The following is a 17,440-nucleotide window of genomic DNA, read 5'->3' as shown; positions in this document are numbered from 1 at the left end:
AGCACTCGTTCACTATAGGACTGCTAGAATGAAGACACACTGAAACGTGATGTAGATCTAAACACAGTTTTTACAGAAATGTTTGACTTATTGTCAAACATTATAGTTAAGATTTCAAATTAACGTTTTTGGTTGTAAAAAATTAAAGACCGTTTCTACTCCTAGTATTTTCATTTCTGTTCTTCGAACTGGTTCGGAGTAAAGTTGCCAGTGTTCTGGACATAATATTTATTATTATATTGCAAAAACATCCATAGACATTATAACCGGAAATACCAGTTTGTTTACAAAGATTCAATCATTCTGGTCTCTGGTCTATAATGTAGTGCAAAGAAGATTATTGCAATCAATTATTGGGGAAAGAATGAATACACACCAAATGCGGGAGCTCCAGACAGGTCAACCAGACGTGATCCACAGCAGGAGAGCTCACATGCAGGGAGCAGAAACACAGATGCCCATCTTGGACAGGATGTCTGTAAACGATACATACATTTTAGAAAAGAAATAGGCCATGCATCATTAATTTAACATCTTAAAAGGTAGGGTAAGTGATATTGTTTGGTTTAAAACTAAAGTTTGTTTTTGTAAAAAGGTTAAAGCACTATATTATGATATAAATCATTGCTATATAGTGTTTGTTCCGTAACAGGGGTCTCCCCGTCTCTCCAGCACTTTGTTAAACTGAAAATACATTTTCAGGTGGGTTGCCATTTTCAGCCAATCAGGAGAGAGTACCCAATGCCTTTTATTCACTTCCATTTTCACTGTATCCTGTGTGAGTTCGCTCTCCTGATTGGATACAATTGGAAAATGTTATAATCAACATAACATAATTGTGATCATCTCAAATAATTGCGATTAGTCCATTAATAATTGATACAGGCCTAGAAGGAGGGTGAACCCTATCCACATTATGCTCTGAGTGAGCAAGTTTCATTGAAATGAATCGGTGGCCATGTCTCAATGCCACCTCCTTTTCTTTTATATGGTTCAAAGCCCTGCTCTCGCTCGTCTGTATGTATAGATTTTTATTTCTCCCACCTTTGACACATCCTCCCCTCCACCCCCTCATTGAGTCAGGAGTTTGGAGAGATCACAAGTGTCTAAGAATTGATAAGGAAGTATAGACGGTGCCCCACAGAGCCCAGCAGACCCTATCCTTCTCAAACAGGCAGAGGACACACACATGATGAGCTAGCAAAGATGAGGAGCACGTTCAGACACAGACTCATCCCAATAGGCACACACCACAAAGTGCCTTGGCCAGTGAGCCCTTTTGACTTTTGACTTCTGACTACAGACTCCTGCATGGATTCTGGCACGCTTGCATATGGGCTACTGCCATGTCCATTGCAGAATGTTGACAGATGCCTGTTAAGGAGAACTGTGCAGAGACTGTACACAATGTGTACATACTGTACTGTATACATAAGTAGTTGGGTCCATGAGTGAGCTTTAATGAGTGAGATAAATAGACTCGGTCTCAATGTTTTAACTGGTTAAATAAAGGTTAGTATACTGTATATATCTTTCAATTGGATCCCAGGGAAAATTTGTGTTTTTCTTTGACAAATTGTAATGTTCTTATATGGTAATTATGTTTATATACTAGACCGGTGCCCTGTAGAGCACCGAATCGGACTCCGTAACGGTAATGGAAGTTGGAGATCCAGTGTCAGATTGCCCGCTCCAACCAACTGTCTGCTCAAATATGGAGTGTCAGAACAGGCCAGCTCCATATATGGACACTGGGCAGGGGCCCTGTCCAAAGCCCGGGCAGAGGCAGTGGCGGTTCTGGATAACCGTGGGTCCGACCGACCCGATACCGGGCACAGCACTCCCTGTGGGGGTGTAGAACACGTATCGAATTTGAAGTCTGTGGGGCCAACGGTTCTCGAGTTACGTGGATTACAGCCGTACACACAGAGACATTTATAGATAGATATGTAGGTTAAAAATGTATCTGAACATTTAACAAATAGAATCGCAAATCTGAATAAATTGTATTTGTCTAGGCCGATTACAGAACCAGTAAAATTGATTTAAGTTCCTTGTTAAGTCAGGCGGCACTTCAAGGCTCCAGACAAACTTCTTACGTACATCGATTACACTGGTGCGCCTAACTTTTTCAAGGAGGTGCAGCAGCATAAATTTTAGGTGAAGCCAAACAGCTTCACCACATTAATACATTTGATATTTTTGGGCGTTAATGAAAGAGGAAAAACAGACCTGCTAAATATCAGTCAACCGGTGCAAACAAATATGTTGAGTGAGTCGCACTTGATGGATGTTTGGGCATACTGTATGTGCGACCACCATGGTCACACTCTGGAGCCCTACGCTTGCCATTTAATTTAATTAAACTGAAATAGGCAGCTCAACTGGAACAGGTCTAAACTCAATTATGAATTGAAAGGATTTTTTATACATATAACATATATACGGAGGCAAATCTTAATGATTGGACACATGCTAAGGATTGATCACCCTTTAGCTGGCCACCTGTGATGAGGGTGTAGTGTTTAAAGGCCGAAACACCCCCTGATTCAAAGGCACACTACTGTCCCGAAATTACCATAGTTAAGAAATACACATCCCAATGCCACTCTTAACATCAATGCAAATCTCATGTGAGCGCACACCATATATTGGCACAATGGACAGACAGTCTTAACATCACGTCCCGTGTTTTATGATTCTGTGATCTATAATTTCTCTCTTCTGCTCTCTGACCCTGGCACTGTCCATGGTGCTGAATGGTGCATACCAGAGAGAAGGTCACTTATTGCTTTACACGTGTAGCCCACGAAACGTATCAATGTAGAAGGGTGATACTGCATTTTAAAGCTTAAATTGTCTGATGAAATGTATGCACACCTCTTGTGTTTCACTTTAGTCTATAATTGAGATGTCAAATTGAGTACATTTTGTTTCACACCATTGTCTGTTTTATTTACAAGCTGGTTTGTATCTGTGTCTTGGATAATTCTATTTGAACATTTTCAAATAATAATAATGCAATGTGTCATGCGAGACTGTTGTACCTTTTGCCATTTATAGCATGTCAGAATTTTGTTTTTCTTGTCGATTGATGTTGATTCTGTCTACACCTTCAGTTCACTTAACTTGCTATTCTGCCTCACCTTAACTTTGGAACCCCTTAAAGAACTTGTAGAACATATACAGTTAATACATTGTCTACATTTGTGCATTCATGATATTCGAGAGATGACTTCCGCACACCCGGTTTAATTTTTACAGCAGGTGCGTGTAGGTCCTGGCAGAACAGCAAACGTTTAGAGAAGGAGGAGAGACCCGCACACCGGCACTTGCTTGTTCAAGAGGTGCCGGTCCATGATGTCCTTCTCAAACAATGCAAGGCTTACTGGATACACACATTGCAAACCCTCCACCCGAAAGGGCTGAATGATGAGCTATTATTAAATGTTATGCTGTAATTCATCACATTTATTCATTTAATTATTGATTTGAACTTCCTGTCCAGACAAGCACCATGTGTGTCTTTTTTATACTTTATGTCCACTCTTGTTTGAGTATGGACCCTATTTTGACATTTATTTACTTATAAATTGTATGTTGATTTCCTTATGTTTTATGGCATGACTTTGATATTATTCCCTGTATTGTTGCAATTGGTGACTTTCAATAATATACTAGGAATGTTCTACAGAAGTACTGCACCTTAAGTCACATTAAGGGTTTTTCACAGCTGCTATCTGATGAATGATTACTATATACAATTTGATTGGTTGTCTAAACCTACTGTTGTGTATTTAATGAATGTCAGCCTATTCTCAAACTATGCCTGAAGAAGGCCGAAACGTAGCTACGACCTCTTGAACCAGCAAGTGGCGGTGTGCAGGCCTCTCCTCCTTCTCTAAACGTTTGCATTCATGATATAAAACACAGTGAAGATAAGGTGGGACACATACATCTCCTATTTCTTTTCAATTGTATAATTATATGATTAATAAAGCGTTGCCATAATAAAGGAATGAGCGTCTGTCAATTGAATAGACACAAAACCTGTTGTTAGAAACTATCATACTGTTCTCCTTTGTTTCATTCTCACTGCTGTTGCTGCTATGAAAGCTGAATTTCCTGGGGATCAATAAAGGTTCACCCTATCTTAGGTAGGCCTACCTGGATGGAGATACCCAGACACTCACAGATCCCCAGTCTGTACAAGAGGCATTTCCATGCAATGTCAGTGCCAGACAGAGGCCCTTATATTCACCTTTTCATTGCTAATAAATACCATTCTACCTGGCAGTCACCCCCACTGTCCTGTGCCACCTCTGTGGCTTTCCATATATTACAGTCACACAGAGACAGACTGCAGTTTCTGTTGTGATGTCTCTATACAAACAAACTTTCAAATACCTCCCTACTGTGTATCTACGCTTTTGGCACACATGTGGCAAAGAAATGGTAACCAGCGGCTTCGACCGACAGAGACCAGTAAAAAAGCCGTGAAATATGAAATATTCATGACAGTGTGTATCCAGAGCAATGCCTCAGCGGAACCCCTCACAGGCTGTTTGTGCTCTGGTTTAAGAAGCCTTCGCAAGGGAACACTCACACACACACACACACACACACACAATATACCTCCTTTACGAAACTATCCCTGTGTGAACCAGCTTGTTCCTCAGATTTTAAATTAGTCTTTTGTTCCGCTGATTGCATCCTGCCGAGGGGTGATCTACAGACCATAGAATGACTAGTGTGCCAATAGATGTGTCCAGGGTATAGAGCTAGTGTGTAGCCAGGTGCGTCCGTCCGCCAATGCCTCTTCCTAAGTTGTTCTGAGTGAATTTAAGTCCACAAGTACTCTTTATGGCAGATGCTAGTTAGCAGGACAGATTGTGGAGCATGTGAAATGTTCAATACATGTATTATTTATTTTTAATACTGATCCATGAAGCAAAGTCCACATAAACTCATTTTGAGAAAGACATACATTTGTATATATGTTTTTCCCCCTACTGAATAACTGACTGTATTGTGTATATGTGTTTGTTTTGTTTTTGTGCTTTGTTTTTCTCGTCCGTTTTATTGTATTGTGCTTTAATTTATACCTTTCTAGTTTGTCTCACTTTATCTGTATACATTTGATTCATCTTTATGTGAAAACATAAAGATTCAATTTTTTTTTAAGAAACAGACTTACATTCTTACCAATGAATTTCCACAACTTTTCAAAAATATTTAACCTGATTAACAGGCCTACTTTATATAGCAATAATTCTTACTCCAGTGTGTAATGCACAAAGACGAGCACTGTAGCAAGAATAATATAGTTAGTATATAGTAATATTACAGTAAAACCACATGGGCACAGTATTGCTCCCATGTGTCTTGTGACACACACACACACACACACACACACACACACACACACACACACACACACACACACACACACACACACACACACACACACACACACACACACACACACACACACACACACACACACACACACACACACACACACACACACACACACACACACACACACACACACACACACACACACACACACACACACACACACACACACACACACACACACTTCATTCAACTGTCCATTGTCCCTGCTAAGTAAACAAATAAAATAAATAACAAGTTGCTCAGGCCTCTGGGACAGTGGGTATGAAAGGATAAATGAGGATTCTCTGGGTCAAATTAACAGCCCCTCTTTGATGTCCTTCCCTCTAAAGCAGCCCTGACATATACCGTCTCCTGCCAGGAATTGAAGACAGTGACTTGTTCTTTTTGGTGTTGTCATTGTTGTCAAGACCTGAAGAGTAATTGCAGCTCAAAGTCATTATCGTCGCCCCTTATCAAATGGGAGCAACCAGAGTCTTGCAGCAAACTGCTCAGATCCCTCTTCCATAAAATGAAGCAAAGTCCAATAAGCAGCAAAACAACAACAATGAATCTAGAGTTCAACTTGTCGGATGGAAATGATTTCAGACATAAATTCTTCTTGCTTGGCTTCACTGTTTTTCTTGTAAATTTCCAGAGGCAAGCCACAAGTTACTAGGCCAGTATTTCTTACATGTCCCCCGTCTCGGATGAGCTGGCAGAAATAAAAATCTCCCTCACACCTCTCTCCACTTTGGTAGATAAAACATTTCAGAAGCTCTTGACTGTTTTACAGACCACTGCATATACACAATAAAATCCTTAGCAATCATTTTATTCTCAGTGTCAAAATGGATGGAAGTAAAAGTACCAATACGGCAATATAGAAGTAGCCTACTGTATTACAAGTAAAAGTCTGGTATTAAAAATGTTCTTGAGTAAAAGTACAAAAGTATTGGCTTACAAATGTACTTAAAGTACAAAAAGTACTAATTGTGCATTATGTCCCATTTTAAGTTTTCAAATGTATAAAAATCTTGAAAAGAGCAGATCTACAAGCTCACAATGCGTCAAATAAATGTAGTGGAGTAAAAGTACAATATTTGTCTCTGAGATGTAGTGGAGTAGAAAAAAGTACTGGAAATACTCAAGTCTGTACAAACACCTCAAAATTGTACTTAGTAGTAAGTACAGTATGTACAGTACTTAAGTTAAACCCTTTTGGGAGGGAACCCCTTTTGGTGTTTTAAAGCATTACGTTATACTTTAGCTATTGAAAAATAGCAGATCTACTTGTAGGTCTGCCATTTATGAAAAATCGTGAAAATGTGCCTCAAATCTTTGAATATATATTATTAATATATATTTTAACTAAAATCTTTGCTTCTGGGGGGTCCTTGGAACAGCATATTTTCAGATGGGGGGGCGGAGGCATATTACATATAATTATTGGGGTCCTTGACATGAAATATTGAGCACCACTGATACAGAAAGATTTTTTTTTAATTTCGACGTCATGCCTAAATGGGTTAATTAGTACTTAGTTACTTTCCTTACTGGGACTGTCAAGGATACAGCGCATGTCACATGCAGTCTTTGTAGAATCTGACACTTTGACTAAATCCAAACTATAGGTTAACATTATTATACATTACAGAGAGAGAAAAGGAGTGTAGTTCAAATTTCATTAGATATATCATTCCATTGCCAATTCGTTTTAGTGATTCAAATGTTGCCCCCACCCTTGGTTTCTAGTCAGAATTCGTGTAAAACACTTATCCATGGGCACATGGACTATACGCATCAATTAAATAGCTGTCACAGCTAATGAGTTTTCCCTGGCCATCTCTGAAGTTGCCCATACCTCGTCTTACCAGGGTTTTATACAGAGTTTCCCCGACACTAAGAAAGCTAATTCTCAGAGAGTTCTGCCCTCAATTTCAGACTAGTCCAAATCCTCTTAATAGATTATGCACCATCAATCAGCACACAAACAGAGTGAGGAGACACCAGAGAGAGGAGAGAGAGAGTAACTCAATATTCATGACTAAGCTTATTTGCCTTGGTGTTGATCTGACAGCTCACGACAGAGCGTGGAGGATACTAGCGATACACTTTGCCACCACATTACATCTCATCCACAGCACACACCGACAAGGCTAATGAAACGGGATATGAGAAGTGCTCTTCAAACAGCCCCTCTGCTCTGCTGACAATCGCCATATGGGACCATTTAAAAGCTGCATCTCAGATGGAATCCAGGGGGGCTGTCAACTTGGTGTGGTTTCATTTTGAGAGTCACAGTGGCAACATACATGGCCAATTAGTGCATCGGTCATCACTAGAACAGGAGGGAAGGCTATGCGGTCATGGCCATGGCTGACCTTGACAGGGCAGGCAGTCACCTTCCCTCTATGTATCTGTGTCTGTAGTGGCATAGCCACTGGAGCTTAAAGGAGTCCTCCCCCTCGCTACACCTTAGCCTCACAGTTAAGCCACAGTATGAAAATACGGGGTGAAATATGGATCATTTCTGCCCCCTACTGGCTGGAAATGGGTACTGATGACCCATTGATTTTCCAAAACTATAGCAGGATGGTGATCAAAATGCACAATACAGTACATGAGTATCCATTCATGCAGTATGCAGAAGGTCCAATCCCAGGTGCAATAACCCATGGCTGGTTTCATCATGTCCGGTGGACTTCCTCTGAGCCTAGCATGATGATATTAACTTGGACATTCAATTAGAGGAAAGCATGCACAATCCTGTTCAATGTCACTTGTTAGTCTGTAGAAGTTTTGAGGAAGGTTTGACTTTCAAAACTAGGCTAGTCCTGATCAGGAAATTGCATAAAGGACGCACTCGCCGCCTCTTAATTCACACCCTTTGTAATGAGCTTATGAATTATGAGTTTTCCGGGGGAAATAATGGATTTGTATGCTGAACGAGCAGCCGGAATGACAGGCACTATAAATGAAAAAAATGACTTGCGCAGTTACAGTCAGCCATTATGGAAATGTCAGGTCATTGCTTCTCCCTCTGATGTAGAAGGCTCTTAACTGCACCATGTTAAACGCAATCCATTTGCAGCGTGGACATACAGTAATTATAATCATAACAAAATAATCAGGAAATTGAATTCCGTTTTGCTCACGCCTTTATTGTGTCTTGTTTCAGCCATTATTTAATCATTGGGAGATACTGCAAGGGTTTTAAAAGTATGTGTCAATTAGCACATGGAATAGCAGTTTCATATTACCCACTGAATGTTACAGATGAATATACTGTACAATACATTGTACTCTGTAACTACATTTCAACAGATTGTTGTGCAGATGCTGGACAAAAGGGCTTTACAGTTTACACAGTTCCATTGACGAAAATGTGGCATATTGATACTCTTGTCCAACATCTGACTAGAATTTCTATTTTTATCACATGGTTATTCTCAAAGTACTGTAATGAGGATGGGATTAAAGAGCGGCATGAATAGACATGGAAACCTCTCATTAGGAAACTCTTCGCATTGTGGTAATGGGACTTGGGACATACAATGTATCCACCAATTAACTCATGTCAACCTGTCCTGTATGTCCACAAATACTAACGTATTGGAGTTGGAAATTAAAGTGTCTAAAAAATAAGTTAGAAATGGTGGGGGTCTACTGCCACCACCCCTTTTGCCTATGGTTTTCTACCAGTTACCAGGTCTGAGGATCCCTAGGGGTCTCGGACCCCCGTTGAAGACCCTTGGTCTAACATATCTCTATAAACTACCGTACCCTCCTTCCTTCCGCTCTCAACCATAAATACACTGGTGTACTTTTTTATGCTCAAGACTGCTTGGCCACAATATTATGTGCTCTCTTTGTTCTGTTCCCAGAATAGGATGTACTGTATACTTATCAAATGCCATGGCATAATAAAATGTATTGAAGGGATCAAGAGGTTAAATAGGGTGGACTTGCGTGGGCCATTTTATAGATTTCACTGTTAAACATGTTTAATAGATTTGATTAGTGTCGATCATGGGGCCTATGCTCTCCAAAGCAGTACCCAGAGTTTCAATGTAATACTCTCATCTTAAAAGTATTTATATGAAAGCAAGATCATTGATGAACTACCGTGAAAATGCGGTATCAAAACGTTGTGTGTGTGGTAATTATTTGCTTCAACAGACAAACAAGGCAGATTTGGCTGGGTTTGAGACTTGTGTAATAAGGTTTCTTTTAAAAGCCTGACAGCATGGCAGAGACTACTCCACCATTATTAAGCCTCTACCCTCAAAACAGAATGAGCAGATTCAAACTGTGTGCAATCATAGTATCATTGAGCACAATGAAGGTAGAAATAAGTACACAGAAAAACAATAATTTATGTATTTTTCAATCACAGCAATGGGGTAAATGGGGTCATCTAAAAACGATTGAGCACCTATTCTACAGCAATGTGTCACATCTCTGCCATCACAACTGACCATAATGTTGCACTTTAAAAGCCAAGAGTGAACTTTCAGAAGAGCAGCAATTACCATGTAGACTCCTAATGGAAATATACATCAAAAGACCTCCAGTCGAACTCTTTCCTAATGACTGCACACACTATCCAAGATGACTCTCAGTAGAGTGAAATCTTTCATGTTAAAGAAATGTAGCTGTGAAAGCAGATTGGGGCGGGGCTCAGGGGGTTGGAACTGGCAACCGCAAGGTTGCCAGTTCGAACCCGGGCTCCCCCAGAGTTAGTGTCAAAGTGTCCTTGAGCAAGACACTGAACCCCTATTTGCTCCTGATGTGCTGGTTGGTGCCTTGAATGGTTTCATTCAACATGTGTGTGTGTGTGTGTGTGTGTGTGTGTGTGTGTGTGTGTGTGTGTGTGTGTGTGTGTGTGTGTGTGTGTGTGTGTGTGTGTGTGTGTGAATGGGTGAATGTAATGCACAATCTACTGTATGTAAAGCATGCACCATTTACCATTTAACAACCATTCTATACTGAAAGAGAAAACTTTAAGGTGGTATTTTCATTTTTGTTAAAATAAGTGTTAATATACTCTGATAAAAATCACCGTTTGTCTCTCCATTTCTCCAGCTCTTTAGTAAACAGAAAATAAATGTTCAATTTGGGATCATGCATATTAACATTTTTCAAAAAGATTCAAATGAAATCAGGTTAGCAAATGCAACAACAACCAATTTATACTCAAGGAGCAAACTTTAAAGGTGGTGTAAGTGATATTGTCTTGTTAAAATGAGTGTTATATAGCTCAATATTTCAATAGCAATCGTTATTGCTTTAGTGTGTTCAGTAACAGGGGCCGCCCCATCCCTCCAGCTCTCAATTAAATGCTTTGTCTCGCTTTACTGTAGATTGAGGTTGCGTGTTATCTGTTAAAAGTTTATAGGTCCAAATCAGTTCCACCAGAATGTTAAGTTAGTATGGAAATTAACACAAAGCACAACTTTGTATAGTTGTGTTAACTACTCTTCATAATACTTGTACCACACCGATAAGTGTAGATGCTCTAAACTTTATATTGGCTGGATCAATTCCAAATTTGGAGTCGTTATGAGTTAGTTTCCAAACACATTTTCCAAAGCCAGCCTTTCATGTCCTTTTTTTCATTACCAACCAAAAGGACATGATCAAAGTGAGTGAAGATTGCCTCGGAGCTTTCAGAGAAGGCCCCGTCAAGGATGACGTTGGCAAGTCGGCCAGGGTTAGTGTTTACTATCTTCTAATAAATTGCATCAAACAAGCAATGAGCATGAATCAAATGAAGGTACTTCCCTCTGACATGTAGAATTTAGGTGAGAGAGACATCACTACCCTCATCATTCCTCTCAGTGTTAACAAGAGCAGACAGCTAATTATGGTTACCTAACATCCCAAAAAAAACAGAAAGGCAAGAAAACTTGTAACCATTTTTAAGTGTGATGTGTGGAACCAAGTGTACACCAAAAGTAGAATGTATTTATTTACTGTAAGTGTACCGCATTTGGTATCTATTATCTCACAGCATCTCAGTGACAAAAAGTTCATACAGCCTTAACAGCCGCAATTAATAGCCTATACTGTACGGAAAAAGCAGAACTACAACCTCACAATGCGTTGCAATGTGATGCCATGGCCAGTCCGAACATTTGGAGAGCATGCAGTTTCTAATGGCTACAAAGGACATCCCATCATGTTGGAGTCGTCGCAATGAAATCATCATCTCTTTGCCTTTGGGAAGACAGTTGGGCCTGGTTCTGCATAGTAGTAGAATATTCACATTGTTCAATAAGTGGAGGTGAAAGATCACAGAGTATGGCAGTAATTCCACATTCTCTCCAACAATGGTGACTGTGTGGTGTCCTGTAAGCATTTTACTGTACATGACAGGCCTTTATTAATACAAAGCGGAAAGACAGAATGCCTTGAATCTGAATTAAGGTTAGATCACACAGACAAGTCCACCCATCCGTTCAATAAACAGCAATGACAGCAAGGAATTTGAAGACTTCAAATACCATGGGTTATTATGTAGTCGGCAGCAGACAGGATCTCCTTACATCGAAATTAAGGACAGGCCTGAAGTGCTTGTAATAAGTTACATCTAATATGGCAGTCTCAAGCAGTGCAGTGGCTTAATTCAAGGACTTTAAGTGCTGCCTGCAGCACTGGCCACCAACCTTGGGGGGGCACCACACGGCAGGGCAAAAGTGAAAGAAGACTAGGCTACACTATAGTGGAAAGATGGCAAAATATGGAAACAATGGAGTTCTGCTCACAGTTGTGCAACACATCGGCATTATCCGCTTTAATTAATTTAACTAATTTAAGGCCAAGGCATCTACAGTAGCACAGGGTTTTACTGTAGGTATAACAAAAGTTAAACAATCACAATCAATTATGTCGCTGTGCATGTACGTGACAGCATGAAACAGAAGTGATGTTTAACTTCGGTAGAATCTTGATTTGTACAGCTACTTAGTTATAAAATTATATTGATGATAATCTTGTCTTTTTTATGTTTTCAACTATTTCACATATGATATACTGTAGGAGAATAATATGACAACCCCACCCCTAACCCTAACCTGTATGGGTACTATATGTTTTATTGCCAACACAGTTATTGATAATGATTACCCTAATGTGTGAAATCCCACGTCCTGTCAAAGGTTCGGTCAGTAGAACCCAGCCTGAAGCGAACTGCTCCCACCAAAGGGAGCTAAGGACTAGGAGATATGCCACCCTGCCCTCTCTTCAGACGCACACTACCTCTATACAGCATGCCATTGATAACAGCTAGGCTAGACAACGGAGGGTAATACGCCTTAATGTCCTTTTCCAGTGCTGCCACTGCGGACCATTCAGGACATTGACCAGTTTCAACTCAACCCCAGACCTGGTTGAAGATCACATCATCCTCCTGCTCTTGTCTTTGCACAGGCTGTGATGGTTCAGGAGTTCCTGCGATGCAGGGGATATTGCAATCCCATAATCTGTTACCATGTCCTCCTCAACCCAGAGAACTATCATCGTTGTGCTGGTTTCCGACAGCCATATCGTAATGACGTGTGGATTCTATAAAGGAATAACAACTACCTGCTAACGTATTCACAGCAGTGAGTGAGCAGCCACTGAGCAGTGTCTGTGGCCAGAATAGGCTAGTCAAGAAAACTGAAAAAGTATGTCTCTACTCTCTAATATGCATCAGTTGTGGTGTGGCCCCAGGTTTGAACCCAATAACTTCTTGCTTCTTCTTGGAACATTGCAAAACACCAGGAAAATAATCAAATAATAAAACTCAATATAAACTCAAATCTGTTTTCATCAGGTAGCCAGTGAAGATAGGTCAGTAGATCATCCCACTTCCTAGTGCCAGTCAGGAGTCAGGCAAGTGACCATGGTCATGGGATTAGAGTTCCAGTGCATAGTTGACAAAATGAAATTGCAGATGCAAAGATATTAAGACATTACTCAAGGCTTGACAACTTTTTGAGGCGCTTGTCCTTCGTACAAATACATTTCCCATTCACTTGACACAAAAGTCACTTGTGTGGAGCACGAGCACACAATTAAATCAACCAACTGTAAATTGGTTTTAGTGAATATATTAAATGAATATTCTCAGTTCAGGAACAAGTTAATAGCCCTAGAATGTCTGTGATCTTACAGACATTTATGTATTCCAAAAACACATCTATCGTTCCCATCCACACACGGTTAGCAGACTGACCTTGTCTGCATTTAAACTTGTAGCACTGCATGTGTACCCGCCAAATAATTAATTCCTAAGACTTGGAATCAGATATTGTGCACTTTCATATCCATTTTGAAAGTACTGTCAGAAAACATGTGTCAAGTAAAATATCCCCACTTTTCCATGAGATTCACACGGACAACATTCTCGGTCAGCGACTCAGCGAAGAGGCCGGACCTGAAATGACTACTGGACTGAACATATGAAAACTTCCTTTGGGAACAGTTAATGTTTGGGAAGCACAAATGTATGGGGCACGTTGAAAACAAAATGGCGGAAATATTGGAAAGGTGATTATTAGGAAAGCCATACAATAATGTCACACAATATTGTTGGCTGCTAGGAGTGTGACAGAAAATGTGAAATCTAGTCACTTGTCCAATGGTCAAGTACAAATTTAATGCACTTGTCCGGAAGGATTTACTACTACTTGTCCCGGACAACAGCTACACAACAAAACCCAATGCTATTTTTGACAGTTTGTGTAATATTGCAAACAGTCCAAATCAAATACATTTTAAATCAGAAATATGGGATGCAATATACTGTGACCTTTAAATGGGCAATTTTGGGGGAAATCACTGTTGAGGGATTATTTCTGTTCCACCACAGCCCACGTTGCTGCAGCAGCACATACAACTTAGGAGCACTATATATAAAAAAATGCACTGACAGACACCTATTACACAAAAATGCCAAAACGGAATTTAAAGCAATCTTTAAGAAAAGGGCCCATATTCTGGACTCAAGTCGACTGAGTCGCTACAGTATCATTTAACATGCAGGACAGACACTGCCGCTACATTGACTGGCCACATTGCTTCTTCATTTCAGAGACAGTTTTAGATTTTTTGATAAGTGTCCAGTCTAGTCGGTTCAGCTAGCCTTATCTTGTTCATTCAGGCCGCATGGCATTGATACCCATCTTACCTCACAGTAGGAAGCAGCATACAAGCCTGTCCTTTTTATACAAGAAGGTAACCTGAATTTTGACATCCACCCCGCCCAATACAAAGTATCTGATGCATGCAACCTTTCCTTGCTCTTAAAGTAGGGTGAGTGCCCACTTATGGAACCTGACTTTGATGTCAGAGCAAACTCACCCCGCTGGCAAACTAGGGTGGATCAGAGTGCATGCCAGTGTATAGCCAATTAGCCATCAAGTAAGCACCTATCACCACAGGTGTCTTATCTAATTAGGCCCTCCACACCAACAGGATATTCAATGGATGGCAAAATGCTCTAAACCAACAGCTGCGTGTTGTCTGAACAGGAGCAGACCTGCACTCACCTACACAGATCACACCTGTCACCACACAGTTCTTCCCAGTTCCCACTATAATTTAACTAAAAAATTACACACTCAGTACAGTAGCCTATATGGCATCGCAATTTACTCTGCATTTATTTTTGCAAATGGCAGTGGTGATGTTCCTACCCCACTGTAATCAAATGCAACATGGTCGACATTACTTTGTCATTCGGGCAGGGAAAACAATGAAAGATGAGCCGTCGTAACATCTGCTCCCAGAGATGCATACTTGATGAACTGCAGTTGGGTTTCACCTCAAGTAATTCATTAACATATAACTATTCTAGTGAAACAGAAGCATGTGTTGTAAAACTCATTTCATTACTTAGCTTCTATATTTTGTAGAAATAAATTACTTGTCAGACAGGGAGCAGTGTATTTCTTTCATTTTATTCCTTTCCATTGTTTGCTCTTAATGTTAGTGATCTGAGAACTGGAGCTTATTATTGCACAAGCTACTGACTGCAGTGTGCAGCCGTAATGACATGTTTAAAATGCAATAGGTGGCTTTTGCTACGTTTCTTGTTGATGTTGATTCATTCAGGGACCCCTTTTATAGGGAAGAGATAGTCTACCATACAACCAGGAATCACATCACTGATAATAAGAAAGAAAATGACGGAAACGGGCCTGACAGTGACAGCGCTTGCAATGAGTTGATTACTGCCATTTTGGTCACTGATGCATGTGTGCCAGCTTTGGTGATTGAGTGACAGATTTGATGATGCGATATGTGAAGTAGCCTACTAGTCCACTTGCCAGAATGTGAACCCAGGCATGTTGAGTACACCAAAGTTTTATAGAAATGTTGAGTATGGGTCCCCAGCATTTAGAAACTGCCAGATGCTAACTTGCATACTGTATGTTGAGCAATGTTTTTATAATTGGCATATGTGACCATACCATTAACAACCTATAAGGAATAAAATCTATACTGAAAGAGAAAACTTTAAAGGCCCGCTGACACGCCCCTCGGGAGCTAAGAACTGCTATCAAACAATGCTATCATGATTCTGACGTCAGAGTGGCGAGGGGCTTTCCCCAACGACTTCTATGCGGGCTCGCCGGGCTTGGTGGCCGTGGTAGCATAGCAACTTATGCTACTATTTTGGTGTCACATTTAGCTTGAATACTGGGTGAAAGTCTCAGTCAAAAAATTAATTTTTCGCAACATTGTTCAGGTGAACTGTGTGTTTATGCTTGTTCATTGTAATAATCAATATCGCTATGATTATTTTATTTATCGCCGCGTCGCTCCGCATGACAACATACAGTCTAGCCCGTCTCAGATGCAGGCTGCACACACACGGGGGGACGGACGGACGGACGTATAGTCTCTGGTCAGGTCCCCGCATTGAACTGGGCATGTGTGTGTGTACGCACACACACACACACAACTTTTAGCCGTGGCTATAGTGCATGACAGCGGGGAAGAGAGCTAAAGACAGATTCCGTGCCATTGCATGTGTGTGTGTGTGTGTGTGTGTGTGTGTGTACACACATGCCCAGCCCCAGTCCCCCGTAGAGGCTCATGATCTCGTCCGCAAGACTATGCCTCGGCATAGCGATATTTATTATTACAATGAATACAAACATAAACACACTATAGTTCACTTGAACAATGTTGTGGTAACTAACTACGGTATTACAGAGTGAGAGCGAGGGTGTACATGTCAGCCTGCGGCTGAGAGGGGAAAAGAACAGTAGTCGCGCAGCGCGCTGCGGGGCTGAGAGGTCTCAGAGCGGGCAGACAGGGGTGTTGGCGACCGGGGGAACATGGGACTTGAGTCCAAAATTTGCGCTTGTGCTGCAGTTCCACTAAAAAACCCCACGCCAACCTCAATTGCATTCAAACTAAGCATTTCTGGCGAAAAAATATTTTTTTTCAATTACATTTATAGCCAATATGACGCTAAATGTACCGTCAAAAACGCTAGCCTGACCTATAGCCACTTGTTGCTAGCGCCGTAGCCCCGTTTCAAACTGTTTCAAACTGTTTTCAGTCAGACCACGTGATGTGCTGTACCACCCATATTAATTTCGGGGCGTGTCAGCGGACCTTTAAGGTGGCATTTTATTTCCTTTTTGTTAAAATAACAAATATACTCCGATAACACTCACTTTGTTGGCCTGGGCCATGGCTCAGTGGTCCAGGCACCTTGGCTGGTAGTGGTAATCCAGTCTGGCAGTGTGCGGCGGGTTTTACTGCATGTCTTCCCCCTTTAGTAAACAGAAAATAAATGTTCAATTTGGGATCATGCATATTAACATTTTTCATCATGCTTTAAGTAGCATGCGACATGTCAAACTAGGGGGTTTTCATGATGCTGAACCCATTCCAAGCATTAGTTTTGCACAAAAAACACTCATTGGGCTAAAAACAGCCATAGCCCAAATGTGCTGACATCATCACATTGTGATGACGGCTATGGCCGTGTTTTTTGTACAAAGCTACAGTAATGCTTGGAATGGATTCAGCATCA

This window comes from Protomyctophum bolini (assembly GCF_963924005.1).
Source record: "Protomyctophum bolini genome assembly, chromosome: 6".
Lineage (NCBI taxonomy): Eukaryota > Metazoa > Chordata > Actinopteri > Myctophiformes > Myctophidae > Protomyctophum > Protomyctophum bolini.
This window is presented reverse-complemented; position numbering follows the sequence as displayed.